Consider the following 19,706-nt stretch of genomic DNA (forward strand, 5'->3'; position numbering starts at 1 on the left):
GAACCTAAAAGCAATATCCTCAAGATGTGAAGGAAAGCAATTTCCAACCTAGATCTTTATATTCAGCTGAGTGAATAGCAGGCTGGCAAGGTCTCCAAATAATCTCCCACCCATACACCCTCCTCCCTCAGGAAGCTACTAAAGGACAGACTCTACCAAAACTAGAGTGTAAACCAACAAAGGAGAAGACATGGGATGCAGGAGATCCAACACAGAAGAGCAGTGAAGGAGATGCCCAGATGCTGAAAGGAGGTTCCAAGAGGATGGCTAAGCACCTGTGATAGACACCAACCAGACCATGTTGCTTCAGGGCACAAGGCTCTGAAAGAGACTTCTTCAGAAAGATAAATTTGATAGAATATCTGATGGAACTGACATCTTGAGAAACTTAGACAGCTACTGGAATTTGTCTAATTGAAAGGTGCACAGAAAACTAAGCAAACAAACAAAAGCAACTCCAGGAAGAACAAAAAGTTGTGCAGGAAAGGAAAAGTCATCACAATTTACTACACCGTAACAATAAACACAGACAGTAGAGTGAAGAGACTGAAGGATGGGAAGTGTAGAAGGGTAGCAATGGGGGAATTAAATTCAAATTCTCATCTTTGGCCAAGATGGAATAATAAGGATCAGATTTGTTCTCCTGACTGCAATAACAAAAAATTGGATGAAATATACAAAATGGTTTTGAAAATACCAGATATCAGGAACTAAAGACAGTGATACCTGTGAGTCAGGAAATAAAAGAGGTCAGCCCTATGGTTGAGTTTCCAGGCTACAGCACAGAGAAGGGAAACTGTCAGACCCCAAAAGACTCCAGGAGTTGAGATGGAGCTTAGAGTTTGGGGAGTCTTAGGGGGCCAGAGTTCACAGAACAGAGCAGCAAAGAAGAGAGAGTACCACAGAAGTCTATAAACGGTTCCCCTCAAGTATTTAGCTGAGCACTAATCATCTATGTGAATGTGTAGAAATTACCCAAGGGTAGGGAAAATAACCACCCAAAAGGATTAGAAGTAACAATGCCTGGTGCTCCCAAGGCTGGGAAAAGTGCCTGTTCCCACCAGCCAAACTGGAAAAGGTAGGCACTGGGTACAATTCACAGATGGGTCTTGCCTCAGCAGGAAAATTAGTAGCCTTAGATTGAACATGGCTCTGGTCCTAACAAGTCTTAAAAACAAGACCCAAGATAATCAAACTGTTTCCAAGTCACTGCATCCTAGAATAAAGCTCAAGAATAGTTATAAGAATACAAAAGTATCCAGCAACCAACCAGGTAAAATTAACATGTCTGGCATCCAATAAAAAATTATCAGGCATGCCAAAAGCCAGGAACTAGGACCTATAATAAGGAGATAAAGCAATTAATCAAAACCAACTCAGAACTAACACAAATGGTAGAATTAGCAAGGACATTAAAATAATTAAACATTAAAACAATTATTAAAACTATTATTACTATAAAACTATATAGCTATTAAAAATATTTTTTTAAGGGGCACCTGGATGGCTCAGTCAGTTGGGCATCCAACTTCAGCTCAAGTCATGATCTCACAGCTTGTGAGTTTGAGCCCTGCATCAGGCTCTGTGCTGACAGCTCAGAGCCTAGAGCTAACTTCGGATTCTGTGTCTACCTCTCTGCCCCTTCCCTGCTCATTCTCTCTCTCTCAAAATAAATATTAAATTTTAAAAAATTTAAAAGAAAAAAAATAAATGAACAAAGCGTCTGTGAGCAATGGGACAATTTCAAGTGGCCTAACATTTGTATTGTTGGAGTTCCCTGAGGAAAGGAGAGAGAGCTGGAAACAGAAAAAAATATTTGAAGAAATAATGGCCTAAATATTTCCACATTTGATTAAGATTATAAGCCCACCGACTCAAAAAGTTCAATGAACTCCAAGCACAAGACACATGAAGAAAACTGTACCAACATACCTCATAATCAAATTGCTCAAAATCAGTGATAAAGAGAAAATCTTAAAATGTAGCTGGGAGGGTGAGGAAGACATGTTACAGACAGGGAGCAAAGATAAAGATGACAGCAGAGGGGGCGCCTGGCTGGCTCAGCTGGGAAAGCATGCAACTTTTGATCTCGGTGGTGAGTTTGAGCCCCATGAAGGGCACACAGAGCTTACTTAAAAAAAAAAAATAAAAAATGACAACAGATTTCCTGCAGAAATGAAAATGAGAAGACAGTGGCACAACATCATTAAAGTACTGAAAAATAAACTAATGAAATGGAATTCTAGTCCAATGAAAATATCTTTTTAAAATAAAAGCTAAATAAACTTAAGCATACAAAAGCTGAAAGATTTCCTCACCAACCTGCACCACCATAAATGTCAAAAGAAGTCCTTCAGACAAAAGGAAAATAATACCATATAGAAATATGGATCTATGCAAAGAATGAAGCACTGGAAATAGCAACTACAGGGGTAGACATCTAAGACATTTTTATTATGTACATTATTTTAAAAAATAAATTGTTTAAACACAAATAATACCAAATAGTGTGGTTTACAACGTGTGTAAGAATAATTTCTGAATAATAGCATAAAAGGAGAAGAGAAATAAAAATATAACTTTTTATACTATTATCACTTGAAGGCAGACTGTGATTAAAGATGTGTATTATGAATCCTGGGGCACCCGGGTGGCTCGGTCAGTTAGGCTTCTGACTTCAGGTTACGTCATGATCTCACGGTTTGTGACTTCAAGCCCCACATCGGGCTGTCTGCTGTCAGCACAGAGGCTGCTTTGGATCATCTGTACCCCCCTTTCTCTGCCCCTCCCCTGCTCACTCTGTCAAAAATAAACATTTAAAAAATTATTTAAAATAAAGATGTATATTATGAATCCCATAGCCAGTACAAGGAAAGAAAACTATCCTCATAAACACAGATGCAAAATTCTTAACAAATTCTCTAGCAAACAGAATTCAACAATACATATAAAAAATAACACACCACGACCAAGTGGAGTTTGTCTAAGGAATGCAAGGTTGGTTTAACATTTGAAAATCAGGGGTGCCTGGTGGCTCAGTTGGTTAAGTGACTGACTTCAGCTCAGGTCATGATCTCAGGGTGCGTGAATTCGAACCCAACATCAAGCTCACTGCTGCCAGTGCAGAGCCTGCTTCAAATCCTCTACCCTGCCCCCTCTCTGCCCCTCCCCTGCTCATTCTCTCTTTCTCTCTCTCAAATATAAGCATTTAAAAAACAAAAATTTGAAAATCAATGTAATTCAACATATTAACAAACTAAAACAAAAAAATCCCATAGTCACAGAAAAAACATTTTTTGTTAATTAATTAATTAATTAATTAATTTATTTTTAACGTTTATTTATTTGTGAGACAGAGAGAGACAGAGCATGAACCGGGGAGGGTCAGAGACAGGGAGACACAGAATCTGACACAGGCTCCAGGCTCTGAGCTGTCAGCACAGAGCCCGACGCGGGGCTGGAACTCACAGACCGCGAGATCATGACCTGAGCCGAAGTCGGCCGCTTAACCGACTGAGCCACCCAGGCGACCCCGGAAAAAACATTTGACAAAGTCCGACATCCATTCCTATTAAAAATCTCAAGACCTTCTGGGTGGCTCAGTGGGTTAAGCATCCGACTCCGGCTCAGGTCATGATCTCACGGTCCATGAGTTCCAGCCCCGTGTCAGGCCTATGCTGACAGCTCAAAGCCTGGAGCCTTCTTCTGATTTTGTGTCTCCCTCTCTCTGCCCCTCCCCTGCTCGTGCTCTCAACTCTCTCTCTCAAATAAACGTTAAAAAAAATTTTTTTAATAACAAATTTAAAAATCTCAGTAAAATAGGAACAGAGGGAGTTTCTTCAACTTAGTAAAGATCATATATGAAAAACCCACAGCTAATATCATGCATAATGGTGAAAAGACTGAAGGAACAAGTAACCCCTCTTCTACTCAACTTTATACCAGAAGATATAGCCAGTGCAATTAGACAAGAAAAACAAGTAATTATCAGGCATAAAGATCAGAAAGAAAGAAGTAAAACTGTCTTTATTAACAAATGACATGACAGTCTATGTATAAAATCCAACGGAAGCTACAAAAAGCTACTAGAATACATTTATCAAGGTGGTACGATTCAAGATTAATATACAAAAATCAATTGGGTTTTTATATATATATAAAATGGTAAGTGAAAAAAGCCATTCACCAAGGGACAAATACTGCATGATTCTACTCCTATGAGGTATTTAGAATAGCCAAATTCATATAAAGTAGAATGTGGTTCCAAGGACTAGGGTGGAGAGGGTATGGAGAGCTATTGTTTAATAGGTACAGAGTTTTAATTTTGCAAGAATAAAAGTTCTGGAGATGAATGGTGGTGATAGTTGCAATGTAAATGTACCTAACACTACTGAACCATACCCTGAAAGATGGTTAAGATGGTAAATTTTATGTTATATATATTTTACCAAAATTAAGATAAAAAAGTAAGAAAGCCAAATACCATTTACATAGCATCAAAAAAATACATAATACTTAAGTATATATCTGACAAAACACATGAAAAATCTGTATACTTAAACTAGAAAACACTGGTGAAATTCTTAAAAGTCCATATACAGACATATATATTGTTTATGGGTCAGAAGGTTTAATATTGCTAAGATAATGGACATTTCCCCCAAAATGATCTACAGATTCAATGCAATCCCAATCAAAATCCCAGGAGGCTTCCTTATAGAAATTATCCCCAAATTGATTCTAAAATGCATGTGGAAGTGCAAAGAAACTGGAAAAACTAAAGCAATTTTGAAAAGAACAACGTTCAAGGTTTTACCCTGATTTCAAGACTTCCTATAAATCTACAATAATCAAGACAGTGTGGTATTAGGATAAAGATAGACAAAATGACCAATGAAGCAAGAGAGCCCAGATTGTATCTACACATATACAGACAATTGATTTTTTTACAAAGGTGCAAAGGCAATTCCATGGAAGGACATGTTTTTTTCAACAAATGGTGCTGGAATAGTTGGATCTCCACAAGCAAAAAAGCTGAACTTCAATTCATTCCTTGCACCATACACAAGAATTAACCCAAAATGGATCATTAAACCTAAATGTAAAACCTAAATGTAAAACCTAGAAATCATTTCTAGAAGGGGGAAGGCGGTAGAGCATGAGACTCTTGATCTCAGGGTTGTGAGTTCGCACCCCACATTGCACACAGAGATTACTTAAAAATAAAATTGTTTTAAGAATTAATAAATAAAATGTCTAGAAGAAAAATAGGAGAAAACCATTGTGCTTTGGGTTAGGCAAAGATTTCTTAGACGTGACACCAAAAGCATAAACCACAAAAAAAAAAGTTGTTAAACTGGAGTTCATTAAAATTTTAAATTTCTGCTCATCAAAAAAGGCACTGTAAGGAAAATTAAAATGTAAGCCAAAGATGGAAGGAAATATTTGCAAATCAAACATATCCAATCCCAACATATTCAATAAAGGATCTGTATGCAGAATATATAAAGAACTCATAAAACTCAATACAAAAAAAAAAACCTCACAATTAAAAAATGGGTAAACAATTTGAACAGACATATCACCAGATATACAAATGGCAAATAAGTACATGAAAAGATGCTTAGTAACATTAGTCATTAGGGAAATGTAAATTAAAATCAAGGAGATAACCATTGCAGACCTATTCGAAGGTCTAAAATTAAAGAAACTGGGGCACATGGGTGGCTCAGTCGGTTAAGCATCTGACTTCAGCTCAGGTCACAGTCTCAAGGTTCATGAGTTCGAGCCCAGCATCAGGCTTGCTACTTTCAGGGCAGAGCCCACTTTGAATCCTCTGTCCGCCTCTCTCTGCTCCTCCCCGGCTCACTCTCTGTGTCTGTCTCTCTCTCTCAAAAATGAATAAACATTAAAAAAAAATAAAAGCTAAATTAAATTAAAGAGACTGACCATACCAAGTGCTGACAAAGAGGTGGAAGAATTTGAACTTTCATATACAACTAGTAGGTATGTAAAAAAGTTTTTTTAATGTTTATTTTTGAGAGAGAGAGAGAGAGAGAGAGAGAGAGAGAGAGACAGAGTGTGAGCAGGGTTGGGGCAGAGAGAGAGGGAGACACGTAATCTGAAGCAGGCTCCAAGGTCTGAGCTGTCAGCACAGAGCCCAATGTGGGGCTCCAACTCACTAACTGCGAGATCATGACCTGAGCTGAAGTCAGAAGCTTAACTGACTGAGCCACCCAGGCGCCCTACAACTAGTAGGTATGTAATATAAGACAACCACTTTGGAAAAAATCTGGCAATTTTCTTAAAAGTTAAATGTATACCAACCATATGATTCACAATTCCAGTCCTAAGGATTTATCCAAGAGAAATAAAATAGTATGTCCATAGAAAAACTTACACAAATGTTCACAGTAGTTTTATTTGTAATAACCAAAAACTAAAAACAACCCATCATCAGGTGAATGGATAAACTGTGGCATATATGTGTAATGGAATGCTACTCAGCAATAAAAAATGAGCTACTGAAGCTTACACAACATGCATGAATCTCAAAATAATTATGCTGAAAAAAAAAAAAAAAAGCCAGGCAAAAAAGGACACATGCTGTCTGATTTCATTTCCATAAAATTCCAGGTAATGTGAATTAATGTATGGTGACAGAAAGCAGACCAGTCTGTTGCCTGGGGAAACGGCATGGCAAAGGAGGGGCGGGAAGAAGGAATTAGGAAGGGGCACAAAGAACTATGGGGGTTGGTTGGGAATAATAGGTATGTTCATTATCTTTATTGTGGTGGTGGTTTTACAGATATATTCATACGTTAAAACCTACTGTTTTAAATATGTTCCATTCATTGTATATCATTACACCTCAAGAAAGCCACTATTAAAAACAAAAAGAATAACCACTTCCTTCTCCAGAATAAAGCACAGGACAGGGGATAATCGTGAATTTAGGGACCAGAGGAAAAGGTCTGGGAGCACAGACACCTCCTCCCCAACATCTGCCAGCAGGGGTCCCGGGAAAGTGGGCACCAAACTGCCAAAAAGGGGACTGAGCCCTCTGCTCTCGGGACAGTGTAAGGAAAACCATGGCCCACTGCACAGAAACTGAAGCCCAGAGACGTTATCTTGCCCCAGGAGGTTACACAGGTAGTAGATGGTCTAAACCCAGAACTGTCAAAGTGCTTCTCTTCATCTACCACAAATTCAAAAAAGTTGACCTGAAACAGGATAAAGGTATATGCTTATGTCTATGTGTTTAGAACAGACAAATCTCTCCATTGGCTCCAGAGAGCCAGAACCAGTTTGGACACCCCAGAAGAGCCAGGCACCGTGGACACAGCAGCTGAACTTCCGGTGCATGAGTGTTTGGGGTAGCAGTGTGACAGGCAGGCGTGGGACGAAGCTGACAGTCGGTTTGGGGTTTGCATGAGGAGCAGACTAACCGGCTCCTCCAGCATAGTCCCAGGAGCTGCCTGCCTATGGCTCTGCTGCCCCAGCCACCACCACCACCACTCCCCCTGTCCAGACTAGAGAGGACTATCTCCACCCACTCTGGTTTAGACAAGCGGCTGGGGCCACCTGACTCAGACATAGGACCCAGCTAAGGCAAGCAGCAACTCTGCACCCACCCCAACCTGAGGGCCATAGGAGCAGGAACTTATAAGTGCCAAGTAAGAGGTGAACAACCCTAGGAGGATGAGGCCCATAAACCGGCCAACCAACCCCCTACGGGCCAGGAATGAGTAGGCCTGGCACTTGGGCCACCGGGGAGTCAACAGGAAGCCAAATCTAGTCTCCACCCTGTAAACCCCACCTCTAGGCTGCGACAGGAGCTGGCCTTGGCTGGTACAGAACCTATGATGCCACAGCTGTCCACCTCCATGGGGTGGGGCTGAGCTCTGGGCCACAGAGAATGCCCAGAGTCCAGTAGTACAAACACCCTCTCCTCAAAGTGTCCCTTTCAAATTAGAGGCCTAGAGCCCACACCCAGACAGAAGGCCTCACCAGTAGTTCTCTGCCCTGCTACCCCTATTCATCCTTGGCTCTGAGCCCTCGATTATTAATCAGCTGTGACAAGAAGGTGTGGCGGGAGCAGGTCAGGCTCGTGCTCAAGTCACTGGCAGCCACACTCACATCACATGGCTAACAGGGCTACTAGATAAAGTCCAGTTAATGCAATGCTGCCCCTTCCCTTTTTTGGAATCTGTTTTGAGGACCTGAGAAAACCTGTGCTGATTGCACCATCCCAGCCCTGGCACGGAGGCACTCCTATCTCCAGGGGCAGACTGACGGAGGGGTGACTACCTCCTCCGCAACCTTGGCCTAGGGCTACCCCTCTCTGCCTTCTGCCCAGGCCTGGTAGCCTCGCAGTCTCACCTCCAGTCTAGACTCTAAGGAAATGCCCCATCACTCTAGTTGGCATTTTTAGTACTGGGGGGAGGGGTCCTGCCTCGCTGTTGAAATTGCACTGCTTCCTTCCTCCCCAGATTTAAACACAGCAAAGTGAACAAGAGCAGTTTGGAGACCACCCTCTCCTGAAATAACTGCAGCCCCCTGCTTCAAAACACACCAACTCCCGCTGGGAAGGGAATTGGGTTTCCTTACCTGCTGCCTTCGGCTGCCTCCCTGCAGACACAGTTTCGATGATGTCCAGGCTGAGGTGGCAGAAGAGGATCCAGCAGGACACACTGCCCGCTCTGGGGCAGTGGCTTCCAAAGCTCCAATCCCCAAACCCCTACATCTTGCGCTCACCACGGCCCTTGAGCGATCCGGGCGCTGGGCAGCCGGCCTGTAGGTTACCACCTCCTCCTCCGCCGGCGCCTCCGGATCCTGTGCCCCTCGGAGGGCCCCTCTCCCTCCTGGGACCCCTTCCCGTCCAGGTATGTCTCCTGGACAGCCCGCACCACCTGTCCTTCCTGCACCCCGGGCAACCAATTTGCTTCTTGCACCCCCAGGCGCCCCTCCCCCTCAGGCCCCTGGGGCCCCACAGGCCTGGCCCTCCCCACCAGCTCGAGTCTCTCGCGGCGTGTCGGGGCCGCTCCCAGGACCACTGCCTCCCGCCTGAGGTGCCCGCAGCTCTCCCAGTGCTGAGCCCCCGGCTCCCCGGAACTTTCGAGCCCCTCCCCGCGCTCCCAGGAACGGTCCCCGAACTCGGAGAGCGGCTCGGGCTGCTGCAGCAGCCTGCGTGGGCTCCCCTCCCCCTGTTCCTGCACCCCGGCGCGGGCCTCCCCACGCTCCTGCACTGCGGGGCTGCCTCCCCCCTTCTCCTGGTACTGCTTGCGGGGCCCCAACCCCTCCTCCTGCACCACAGGCCAGCCCGCCGAGCCCGTCCACGGCGGCGGGCGCCTCCAGTCCGCGCCGTCCGGCGGACCCCACACCACCCCCAGGCTGGGCTCGTGGCCACGGCCGCCCCGCTCCTGCACCCCCGGGCCCACCCCGCCCTCCTCCTGCACGGCCGGACCCACGCCCCCCTGCTCCTCCACGCCGAGCTTCAGCCCGCGGAGCAGCTGCGGGCCCCAGCTGAGAACTCCGACCCGCTGCGGCTGCTGCTCCGGCAGCGCCGGACTGAGTCCGCCGCGCTCCTCCTGCGCTCCCCGCTCGGGGCCCCTCGCCGGCACTGCCCAGCGCACTCGCCTGCCCCCAAGAGGCCGCGCGGTCCCACCCCTCCAGATGGTGCTGCCCTCGGCGCCCGCTAACACCGCCCCCTGCCCCGCTCCCTCCGCCCCGTCCCCCTGGGGAGGGGGCTACAGGCTGGCCTTCCCGCGGGTTCCGCGGCCACCCCCACGTCCCAGGCCCGCCTCCCCGCCCTAGCCTCCCGGCGTCGACGTCCGCCCGCCGGGCGCCGCGCCCAGCGCCGGCCCCCGCAGGTGCTGCGGCCCCGCGCGCCGGCTCGGGAGCCAGGAGCGCCCGCCCTCCCGCCTGAGTTCCTGGAGCCCGCCTGCGCCTGCGCCGCCCCAGGGGGGCGGAGTCCAGCAGGGTTGGCCCGCCCTCTTAAGGAGCCAGGTCCCGCTAGCTCCTCCCCTCTCTCCACTCTTCAGTCCCACTACCCATCCTCCTGCTTTACTCTCCAGAATCTCCCCACCCCAGGCACAGCTTGCGCCTTCCTGTGTGTCTACCGGAGGAGAGACGAAGTCGAAGGTAGGGAGTTACACTGAGACTGTGCAGTTAACTGGGCCCAGTGGAGGAGCACTGAAACAGGAGTCTCGAATTCTCAGTAGCAGCAGTTCAGCAGCTGCTCACTTACCACGTGACAGTGTAAAAAGTCACTTCCATCTGGTTTCAGTTGCTTTGTTTCTAAAATGAGGAGGTTGGATTGGAAAGTTTCCAAGGCCACAATCCAGTGAGTGTTTGCAGAAGTGGACTTGAGTCATAATCTCTCAGCAGCAGCCCAGAGGCCTGGGAACCTGGGCCACCCCCATCCTTTCTCTGGGGCCAAAGGAGGACATTTCAACAAGGGAGAGGTGGTTTCAGACCTATGACACTTTCTGCCGGGAACACAGGCATAAACAGTCCCAGGTAAAGGGGGCCTTCCTCCCTCCTGCACCGCTCTCCTTCTTGGGTGCTTTCCTCCCTGTACCCACAAAGAAGGAGAAAATTCAGAGCTCCTCCTCCCATTGATAGAGCAGCTAGCGCACCCAGATCCTAGCTAGTTGGAGGCAGCCTTGAGGCATGGTGCTTAGAACCCAAAGGTTTAAGGCCAGTTGACACTGTTACTGACTACCTCATCTATGCAATGGGTACGATAATAAAACAAGTCCAGAGAGAATTGTCCCAAGGATCAGACATCAAAGAACTGTGTAGGATGACTCTGCACCCCTGTTGTCCAGCATTGAGCTCAAGGGCCCTGGCGGGAGGTGGGGGAAGCAGTAGGGCAGATCGGGATGGGTTAGAGACACCTAAGGGGGGGCTGGACTGGGTGGATTTGGGTCTTGGTGTCTTGCCTTGTGAGATAGGCTGGGCATCTCTCCACTAAATCATTTGATAACAGTGTGTGTAGCAGCTTACCTTAATCAGGAAGCCAGAGCATGGGGTGAATGCACCCTACCTGGTCCAAGGGAGGGTCTAGGGCAGGCAGGTCTCCTGACGCCACCTCTGGGTTCAGCCAAGTTCCCCCTTGCTGCCTGATCTCAGAGGAAGAAGTCAGGGAGAAGGAATCTGAGGGGAGTCCTCTCCCAAGCTCCTTTACACTACATCAGTAATGACAATTGCTAAGGTTTATGGAGACTTCCTATGGGTAAGGCCCTGCATTTGGCATGTATTCTCATCTACCGGCCACCACAATCAAATGATGTTACATATTACCATCCTCATTTTAAAGATGGACTTTACATTGTTAAGTAACTTGCTCCAGGTCATACAGCTGGTGGCATTAAAACCAGGATTCAGATCCAGTTTTTGACTCCAAAGTCTGCCCTATACCACTGATATCAGCACCACAAAGCAATGCCAAACCCAGGAGCCTCACTTTGGGATGTATAAGGTCTGACTAAATTTGGGAGTCAATAGATACAAACAACTGATTTGGAGCAAGCTTTCTGCCTGTAAATCAAGCTCCACATCAAAGCAAAGAATCAAAGCACTTGTATCCTGGTCAGTCCTGCTAGGTGATTTTCTTAAGGGAGCCCAAGTCCCCATTCTTCCACCTCCCCTCCACCTGCCCACAAGAGCCAGATCCATCCTTCTTACATGCTTAGTGCAAGGTTATCTGGAGCTTTAGTTTCACAGAAAAGCTTCCTCCATCCTTTTTAGTCCCAACTCTTGGACTCTCTCCACCACCACGCTGAGCACCAGGGGCTATGCTGAGAGAGGTCCCTGAGGCTGTCTGTCTCCCCTGTATTGTTCTGTGAGTCCAGTACCATCGCCTAGAGACACCTAGGAAGACGGCTCTGCCCTCAGGGAGCTGACAGCATATTAGAGGAAATGAGACACAGTCTAGAAGCATAAGGCTCAGGAGCTTAAAGGTGGCTGTGGGGATAAACCCCAACCCTTTAACGTGCCTGTACCAGTCTCTTCCCAGATCTGGAACTTGAGGAAGGTTGCCCACAGCAGAGTGACTGCAGGGAGAAGGGCTTGTCAGGTCTAGTTCTAAATGGAGGCGAACCAAGCTGCTTGAGGGAGGTTTGTGGGGTGCCCTTAAGAATCCCCACCTCGAGATGACTGCACTGCAGGGTATACAGGAGGACAAGGAAGGTGGTGACGGGGCAGCCTGGCTCATACCAGCAAGCAAGTGCTCAGCGAAGAGTGGTGAATGTTGCTGAGTGATTGGGCTGAAGGGTTTTTGTTCTGTTTTTTTGTTTTTTTGTTTTTTTTTATAGAGCAATGTTTTTTTAAACTACTGTTGCAACCTATGCATAGGAAGTGAACTGAATTCAGTAGGTTGTAACTGGCTTTTTTTTAGTGGAAGAGGACAATAATGCAATAGAAAATATGAGAATGTAATTTTTTTGAACTTTGGATTAAAGTATGACATACATCCAGAGAAGTGCAAACACGTGCACATTTTACAAAGTGAAGGTACCTAGCACCCAGATCAGAAAACAGGACGTAACCAGCATCTAGAAGCACTTCCAAATTTAATTTTTATTTTATTTATTTTTTAAAAAAACAAAACAGACGATATTCTTTTATTAAAATACAGTAAAATTAGAAAATAGGAAAAAAGTCAGGAACCAAAGTTTCTTCTACCTAGAAATGTAAAGTTTATTAAACAGTTTTTGTGTCAAAGAGAAAATACAAACAGAATTTTTTCAATATTTTATTAAAATTATTTTATTTTATTTTATTTTACTTTATTTTATTTTATTTTATTTTTCATCATGAGTGTACTCTTTAATCCCCATCCCCTATTTCTCCCATCTCCCTACATCCCCTCTGGTAACCATCTATTTATTCTCTATAGTTAAGAGTCTGTTTCTTGGTTTGTCTCTTTTTTTTATTTTCCTTTGCTTGTTTGTTTTGTTTCTTAAATTCCACATATGAGTGAGGTCATTTAGTATTCATCTTTCTCTGAATGACTTATTTTGCTTAGCATTATACTCTCTAGCCCTATCCATATTGGTTTTTATTTTATTTTATTTTTTATTTTTTTTAATTTACATTCAAATTAGTTAGCGTATAGTGAAACAATGATTTCAGGAGTAGATTCCTTAGTGGCCCTTACCCATTTAGCCCATCCCCCCTCCCACAACCCCTCCAGTAACCCTCAGTTTGTTCTCCATATTTAAGAGTCTCTTATGGTTTGTCCCCGTCCCTGTTTTTATATTGTTTTTGTTTCCCTTCCCTTATGTTCATCTGTTTTGTCTCTTAAAGTCCTCATATGAGTGAAGTCATATGATTTTTGTCTCTGACTAATTTGACTTAGCATAATACCCTCCAGTTCCATCCACGTAGTTGCAAATGGCAAGATTTCATTCCTTTTGATTGCCGAATAATACTCCATTGTATATATATACCACATCTTCTTTATCCATTCATCCATCGATGGACATTTGGGCTCTTTCCATACTTTGGCTATTGTTGATAGTGCTGCTATAAACATGGGGGTGCATGTGTCCCTTCAAAACAGCACACCTGTATCCCGTGGATAAATGCCTAGTAGTGCAATTGCTGGGTCGTAGGGTATTTCCATTTTTAGTTTTTTGAGGAACCTCCATACTGTTTTCCAGAGTGGCTGCACCAGCTTGCATTTCCACAAATTTAATTTTTAAATAACTGTTATATTAATCTAGCATACCCTTCATATTCATGACTTCTTAACTTTCTGACAACCCTCCTCCCCGCTCTCAACACACAGAATGTAAACTCCACAAGGACAGAGGTTTTTGTCTGCGAGCAGATTGGCACAGACACCTACGACACTGCCTAGTAGGTGCCAGAAATGTATATTGAATGAATGAGAGTGCATCACAGCTAATAAAGGTATTGTGTTTGTGACATTTTTGTTTCATTATACGTGCATATGTGCTCTACTTCTTGATATACAACCTGTTTCTTTCTGTAGGTCACACTCAAAACTTTCTGCTCCCAAAGCCCACTGCTCCAGCTTGAGAAAGTTGTGGAGGCTCCGATTCAGGCCAGGTAATGAGCATGGGTGAAGCAGAACAATATACTGATTATATCAGTGCTTCTCAAACTCCAGTGTGCAATTGAATGAGCTGGGGATCTTCTTGAAATGTAGATTCTGATTCAGCAGGTTTGGAAGGGGATGCTAAGACCCTACATTCCTATCAAGCTTCTACACTTTGAGCAGCAAGGCCTTGGACCCAGAGAGTCTCAATTATGCTGCACACAAGAATCACATGAGAAGCTTTTAAAAACAATGATGCCCAGGCCCCACCCCAGAATAATTAAATTGGAAACAAACCAATTTGCAAACAAACCGATTTGAAAAAGGGCAGAAGATTTCTTAGTCGGGAAGAGACTAAGAGACCATTTGTCTCTTACTGGAGGAGGTTGAGGGGAGGGATTTCTGAAGGAATTCTTAGGCATGGGGCTATCTGCTAGCCCAGGCCATGTCCTCCCAGGACTGAGAACACACTGTGCCTTTACCCTAATCAAGCAAGCCAGAGCTCCCTGGAACTGCTCAGATGGGCCGGCTCATATGCCCCTAAGCAATTCAGACAGTTATAAAACCTTACTAGGGCATTGGGAGGAGGTGCTGCCAGCTGCTCCCACGCACCTGCCCCTCTGCCCAGCTAGAGAAAGGGCTAAATGAGCCAAGAGATTACAAACCCTGGATCAACACGGGCTATTCAGAAAGGAACACCACAGACCTGGGTTCCGACGCCCCCTGGTGGACACCTAGAATTGAAGTTTAGTAACGAACAAGGACCGAGTGGTACAGGTTTTCAAGATTTTGAGCCAGTGTCTGGCACGGTCATGTAAGACATGGCCCAGTGTACATAATCCAGAAACTGCTAGTGACTAAACATATTGAAGCCTGGCTCCTTTTATGCTCTACCTACTCCTTTACGTCCCTGAAATCCAGCTTCCCCTGGAATTCGCTGTACTAAGTTTGGAAAAGAGCTGTCAGGGCTTATCCTTAAATGGAGAGGAGGTATTTTTTCACCTTTCCTCTCTCCTTTTGTTAAATCTCCCCATTGGTAGTGTAGACACAACACAGTCCTTTGTGGTCTGTTCCTTTCTCCTGCTGCTCCAACAATGACCATCCCAGAGAAGCCCCAGCAGCTGCTTTTTTGAGACACCCTCTCAGCTTGGTGAGCTCATGTCTACTAACCTCTCCCCCTACCACACACACACACACACACACACGCACACATCCGAATTAGTGAGGCCTGCGTGGACAGAGCCTCCCACATCGGTGGCTGCCTCCAGAGTGATGATGTTGACTCCCAGACACTTGCATTTGGTCACAGCAATCTGAGGAAGGGGCAACCGAATCCAAACTCTCAAATCCAGCTCTGTCTCCCCTACTCCCCTAGCTCTCTCATTTGCCAAGAAACCAGCCTCAGGTCCTTTACAGCATCTTTATCCAGCTCCTCTTTTAGCACTTTGTGCAGACCCCAAACACCGCAGGGCTCCACCCTCCTGCCTCGTCTCCAGACTGGCTTCCTCTCAGCCACCACCTTGGCGCAGTTAGGGAGGATCCAGGCCCAGGACCCACCTTCACCACACCATTTATTCATTTAAATGCTAATCAAGGCAGTGCCTGGGTGGCTCAGTCGGGTAAGCATCTGACTCTTGATTTTGGCTCAGGTCATGATCTCACGGTTCGTGAAACTGAGCCCTGCATTGGGCTCCAGGCTGACAGCGCAGAGCCTACTCGGGATTCTGTCTCTCCCTCTCTCTCTGCCTCTCCCCTGCTTGTTCTCTCTCTCTCTCTCTCTCTCTCTCAAAATAAGTAAGCATTTAAATAAATAAATAAATAGTAATCAAGCACCTTTGAAATGCTATGTATCTAATTATGCATTTACTTCCCTGTGAAGTGGAACAAAGCCTTTCATCAGAAGGCCTCTGTTTCTCCCTTCACTGGAAACTTTAAGGATGTGACACGATGATACTGTGATATTTATACTCTTGAATGGTGTTTTACTGGAAATGTTCTTTCCTGACCTTACTGACTTCAGCCTCTCTGTCTCCATGTTAATTCTCCATTAATCTTTCTAAAACACTGGTTAACCTACTCCCTTACTCAAGAACTTATAATTGCTCTCCACTTCCCCCTAGGTAGTCTGCAAATCACGGCAAGTGATTGGTTATGGTAACAGAGTGGGAAATTGGGTCCAGATGGAGCACCAGCTGAAACGAGGTCAAGATAGATAGGTCTGTGGGTTAGAACTTATGAAAATTCTGTTTCCAGAAGATAAGGCAGTCAGTATGTCAGAAACCAGGAAAGCATCCAGAACAGCAAATACAAGTCACCAACAGCAAGGATGCTAACCTACAACTCCTGCAATAGTGGGCTTGTCCATAGTAAAAAAGCAAGTTCTGGAATATCAGTTTTAGTCATCTAAGACACCTTAATATCAACAGCCCCAAAAGAGGTGATCAGATCATTAGACCAAGGGGAACACCCAGGACACCTGAACAAGTGCCTGAAGAATGTCTACGAGATAAATTCAGATTAACACAGTCTCATCAATAGTACATCTGTGCTCTTAGGAAAGAGAAGAAAGGATTATAATGGCACCCTTAAAGGAGAGAACTGAATCTGGGTTTGAAAGAGGAAACACACATTCTTAGTGAGAGAGGGATTTTGTGTTAGAGCTACAAGGAATATCAGAGAACATTAGGCCTAACCCCCTCATGTAGAAGTGAGGACACTGAGGTTCTGAGAGGTATAGCAGGTTACCCAAGGATACCCAACAATTTAAGAGTGGTGACTGAATTTGGATTAGCATTTCCATGACCCAGATACAAACTCCGATTCTCTTTTAACCCAACTCCCTAACCGCTCTAGCACATACATGTATATGCCATTCCAAAACCGTGCTGCAAAAACAAGTGGAAGAGAGTGAACATTATTTTAGTGGAGCTGAGGACTTACATATAAGGATTATATGTGGCCCAGTCTCTATGCACTTGGTTGGGGGTGATGAGATAGCACCTTAAGGGATTCATTGAGAGGACCAGCTGGATATCAACGAAGGCTGGGACTGGGTTCTAGCACAGGGATAATGCCTACACTGGTACATTTGATGGTGTTCCATGGGTCCCTTAGGCTCTGTTCATTTTTCTTTATCCTTTTCCTTTCTGCTCCTTATACTGGATAATTTCAATGGCCTTATCTTTAAGTTCACAGATCTTTTCTTCTGACTGCTCAAATTTGCTATCAAATATCTCTAGTGAGTTTTTCATTTATTTTACTTTCCAGCTCCAGAATGTGTTTGGTTTCTTTTTATAATTTCTATCTCTTTACTGATACTCTCATTTGTTCTACATAGTTTTCCTAATTTCCTTTTGTTCTTTGTCCATGGTTTCCTTTAGCTCACTTAACGTATTTAAAGCAGTTGATTTAACGTCTTTAGTGAGTAATTCCAGTATCTGGGCTTCCTCCGGAGTGATTTCTGTCAATTTTTTCCCCCACTGTGGGCTGTACTTTCTGTTTCCTGTTTTGTTTTGTTTTGTTCTTTTTACTGAGAATTGGACATACTGAGCATTATGTTGTGTAATTCTGGAAATCTAATTCTCACTCCTCAGAGATTGTTAAATCTTGCTTGTTAAGGATTAAAGCCATGTGTTTGTGACATTTCCAAACTATTTTTGCAAAGTGTGTATTGCTTGTGTGTGGTCATTCAAGTTTCTGTTTTGTTATCTCTGCAGTCAGCCAGTGACCTGACAAAGATTTCCTTAAATGTCTGTTTCCCAAAGAGAAATCATGTCTCTTTAAAACCCTTGTAAGTCACTTCAGCCAACAGGGGCTCAAAAGCAGTGATCAAAAGCACTAAGTGTCAGTCAAAACGCACAACTCTTGATATTTAGAGGACAAGATCCTTATTGCCTACCCTGGCTCCAGGAAGCTGCACCAGGATCACGGGCCACCATCCCTCCTCTCAGCTTTCTGCTCTGAGGCTGGGAAGTGGGGGATAGTAGCCACTACATGAAAGGCTAAAATTGACTAGAATTTACTGAAATTTACTATCCTCTTCATCAAGCTCTACCCTGGACTTTGCAAGCATCCAACTAGACTCCCGAGCTCCAAAATAATTACTTCAGACAGGTCTTGCCAGCTCAATAGCTATTTATGTGAAGGAATGGCTTCCTACTCTGCCATCTTCCATGATATTACTTGATATTACTTCACTTCATTCCTTTTTATTGTCAAGTAATATTCCATTGTATGTGTATACCACATTTGGGTTTTTAGTTTTTGACTATTAGAAATAATGCTACTATGATCTCTCACGTGTAAGCTTTTATGTGGACATATGTTTTCATCTCACTGAGGTATATACATAGGTGGGATATTGCTGGGTACATTGATTTTTGAGCATTAAGCCTACATTCTTGGAAGAAATCTTACTTGATCATGGCATATAATCCTTTTACACATTGTTGGTTTTCAATTTGCTAGTATTGTTTAGGATTTTTGAATCTATATTCATTATAATATCGGTCTGTAGTTTTTGTAACGTCTTTGTTAGGCTTTGGTATGTTGTATTAGCCTCAACAGTTTCCTCTTCCTCTGTTTCCTGAACGAGTTTGTGTAAGATGGGTGGTATTCCTTCCCTAAATGTTTGGTAGAATTCACCAATGAAATTGAGTCTAGAGTTTCCTTTTTGGAAAGTTTTGATAAATTTTATTTCTTTGATACAGAGCCATTCAGATTTCCTGATTTTTCTTATGTTAATTTTGGTTAAGTTGAATTATAAATAAATAAATGTATCTACTTCGTGTAAGTGGTCTAATTTTGCTGGCATAAAGTTGCTCATGGCATACAGTTACTCTCCTTTAATGTCCAAAGGACTTGTGGTGGTAATCTTTTTCATTCCTGACATTGGTGATTGTTTTATATGTTTTTTATTTATTTATTTGAGAGAGAGAGAGAGAGAGAGAGGGAAAACACACAAACAGGGGAGAGGGGCAGAGGGAGAGAACCTTAAACAGCCTCCACGCTCAGCACAGAGCCCAACGTGGATCTGTCTCACGACCCTGGGATCATGACCTGAGCCGAAATCAAGAGTCAGACGCTCATCCGAGCCACTCAGGCACCCCTATGTTTTTCTTCATCAGTCCAGCTAGGGGTTTTTCAATTGTGCTTTTCATTCCAAAGAATTAGATTTCGGCTTTGTTATCTATTGTCTGATTTCCACTTTATTGATTTTTGCTCTGTATAGTATTTCCCTTTGTCCTATTTCATTTGGGCTTACCTTGCTTTTCTGTCTCTAATTTGTTAACGTGGAAACAGGTCATTGATTTTAAAGGTTTCTTCTTTTCTGATATATTTAAAACCATAAGTTTCCCTCTAAGCCATGACTAATAGAACTTTCTGCAGTGATGGAAATATTCGATTTTCTGCTGTCCGATACAGTAGCCACTAGCCATGTGTAGCTACTGGGCACTTGAAATGTGGTCAATGTATCTGAGGAATTTGAACCTTTTTTTAGATTTTTAAAAAATGTTTTTATTTTTTGAGAGTGCACGTAGGGGAGGGGCAGGGGGTACAGAGGATCTGAAGTAGGCTCTGCACTGACAGGCTGACAGCAGCAAGCCTGATGTGGGGCTCAAACTCACAAACTGCG

At 44.3% G+C, this 19,706-nt stretch overlaps 1 protein-coding gene and 1 long non-coding RNA gene across 4 annotated transcripts in view; one reads left to right on the forward strand and one right to left on the reverse strand.

Moving 5' to 3' along the window:
- The window catches only part of TNK2 (tyrosine kinase non receptor 2), a 44,773-nt gene extending 35,799 nt beyond the window's left edge, over positions 1 to 8,974 (reverse strand). Inside the window, exon 1 of one of the 3 annotated variants that reach the window (XM_053221013.1) lies at positions 8,611 to 8,974. The gene's annotated coding sequence lies outside the window, so the exon portion shown is untranslated. The remainder of the gene's footprint in view (positions 1 to 8,610) is intronic. The other 2 variants (XM_053221012.1, XM_053221002.1) reach the window with 2 other exon arrangements.
- A 1,020-nt stretch (positions 8,975 to 9,994) lies between these two features.
- Positions 9,995 to 16,122, forward strand: LOC128315207 (uncharacterized). The gene is made up of 3 exons (XR_008297722.1): positions 9,995 to 10,143; positions 13,799 to 13,923; positions 14,006 to 16,122. It is a non-coding gene; the product is annotated as an uncharacterized LOC128315207 (long non-coding RNA).
- The last annotated feature ends 3,584 nt before the right edge of the window (positions 16,123 to 19,706 follow it).

Source organism: Acinonyx jubatus, chromosome C2 (assembly GCF_027475565.1).
Source record: "Acinonyx jubatus isolate Ajub_Pintada_27869175 chromosome C2, VMU_Ajub_asm_v1.0, whole genome shotgun sequence".
Classification (NCBI taxonomy): Eukaryota; Metazoa; Chordata; class Mammalia; order Carnivora; family Felidae; genus Acinonyx; species Acinonyx jubatus.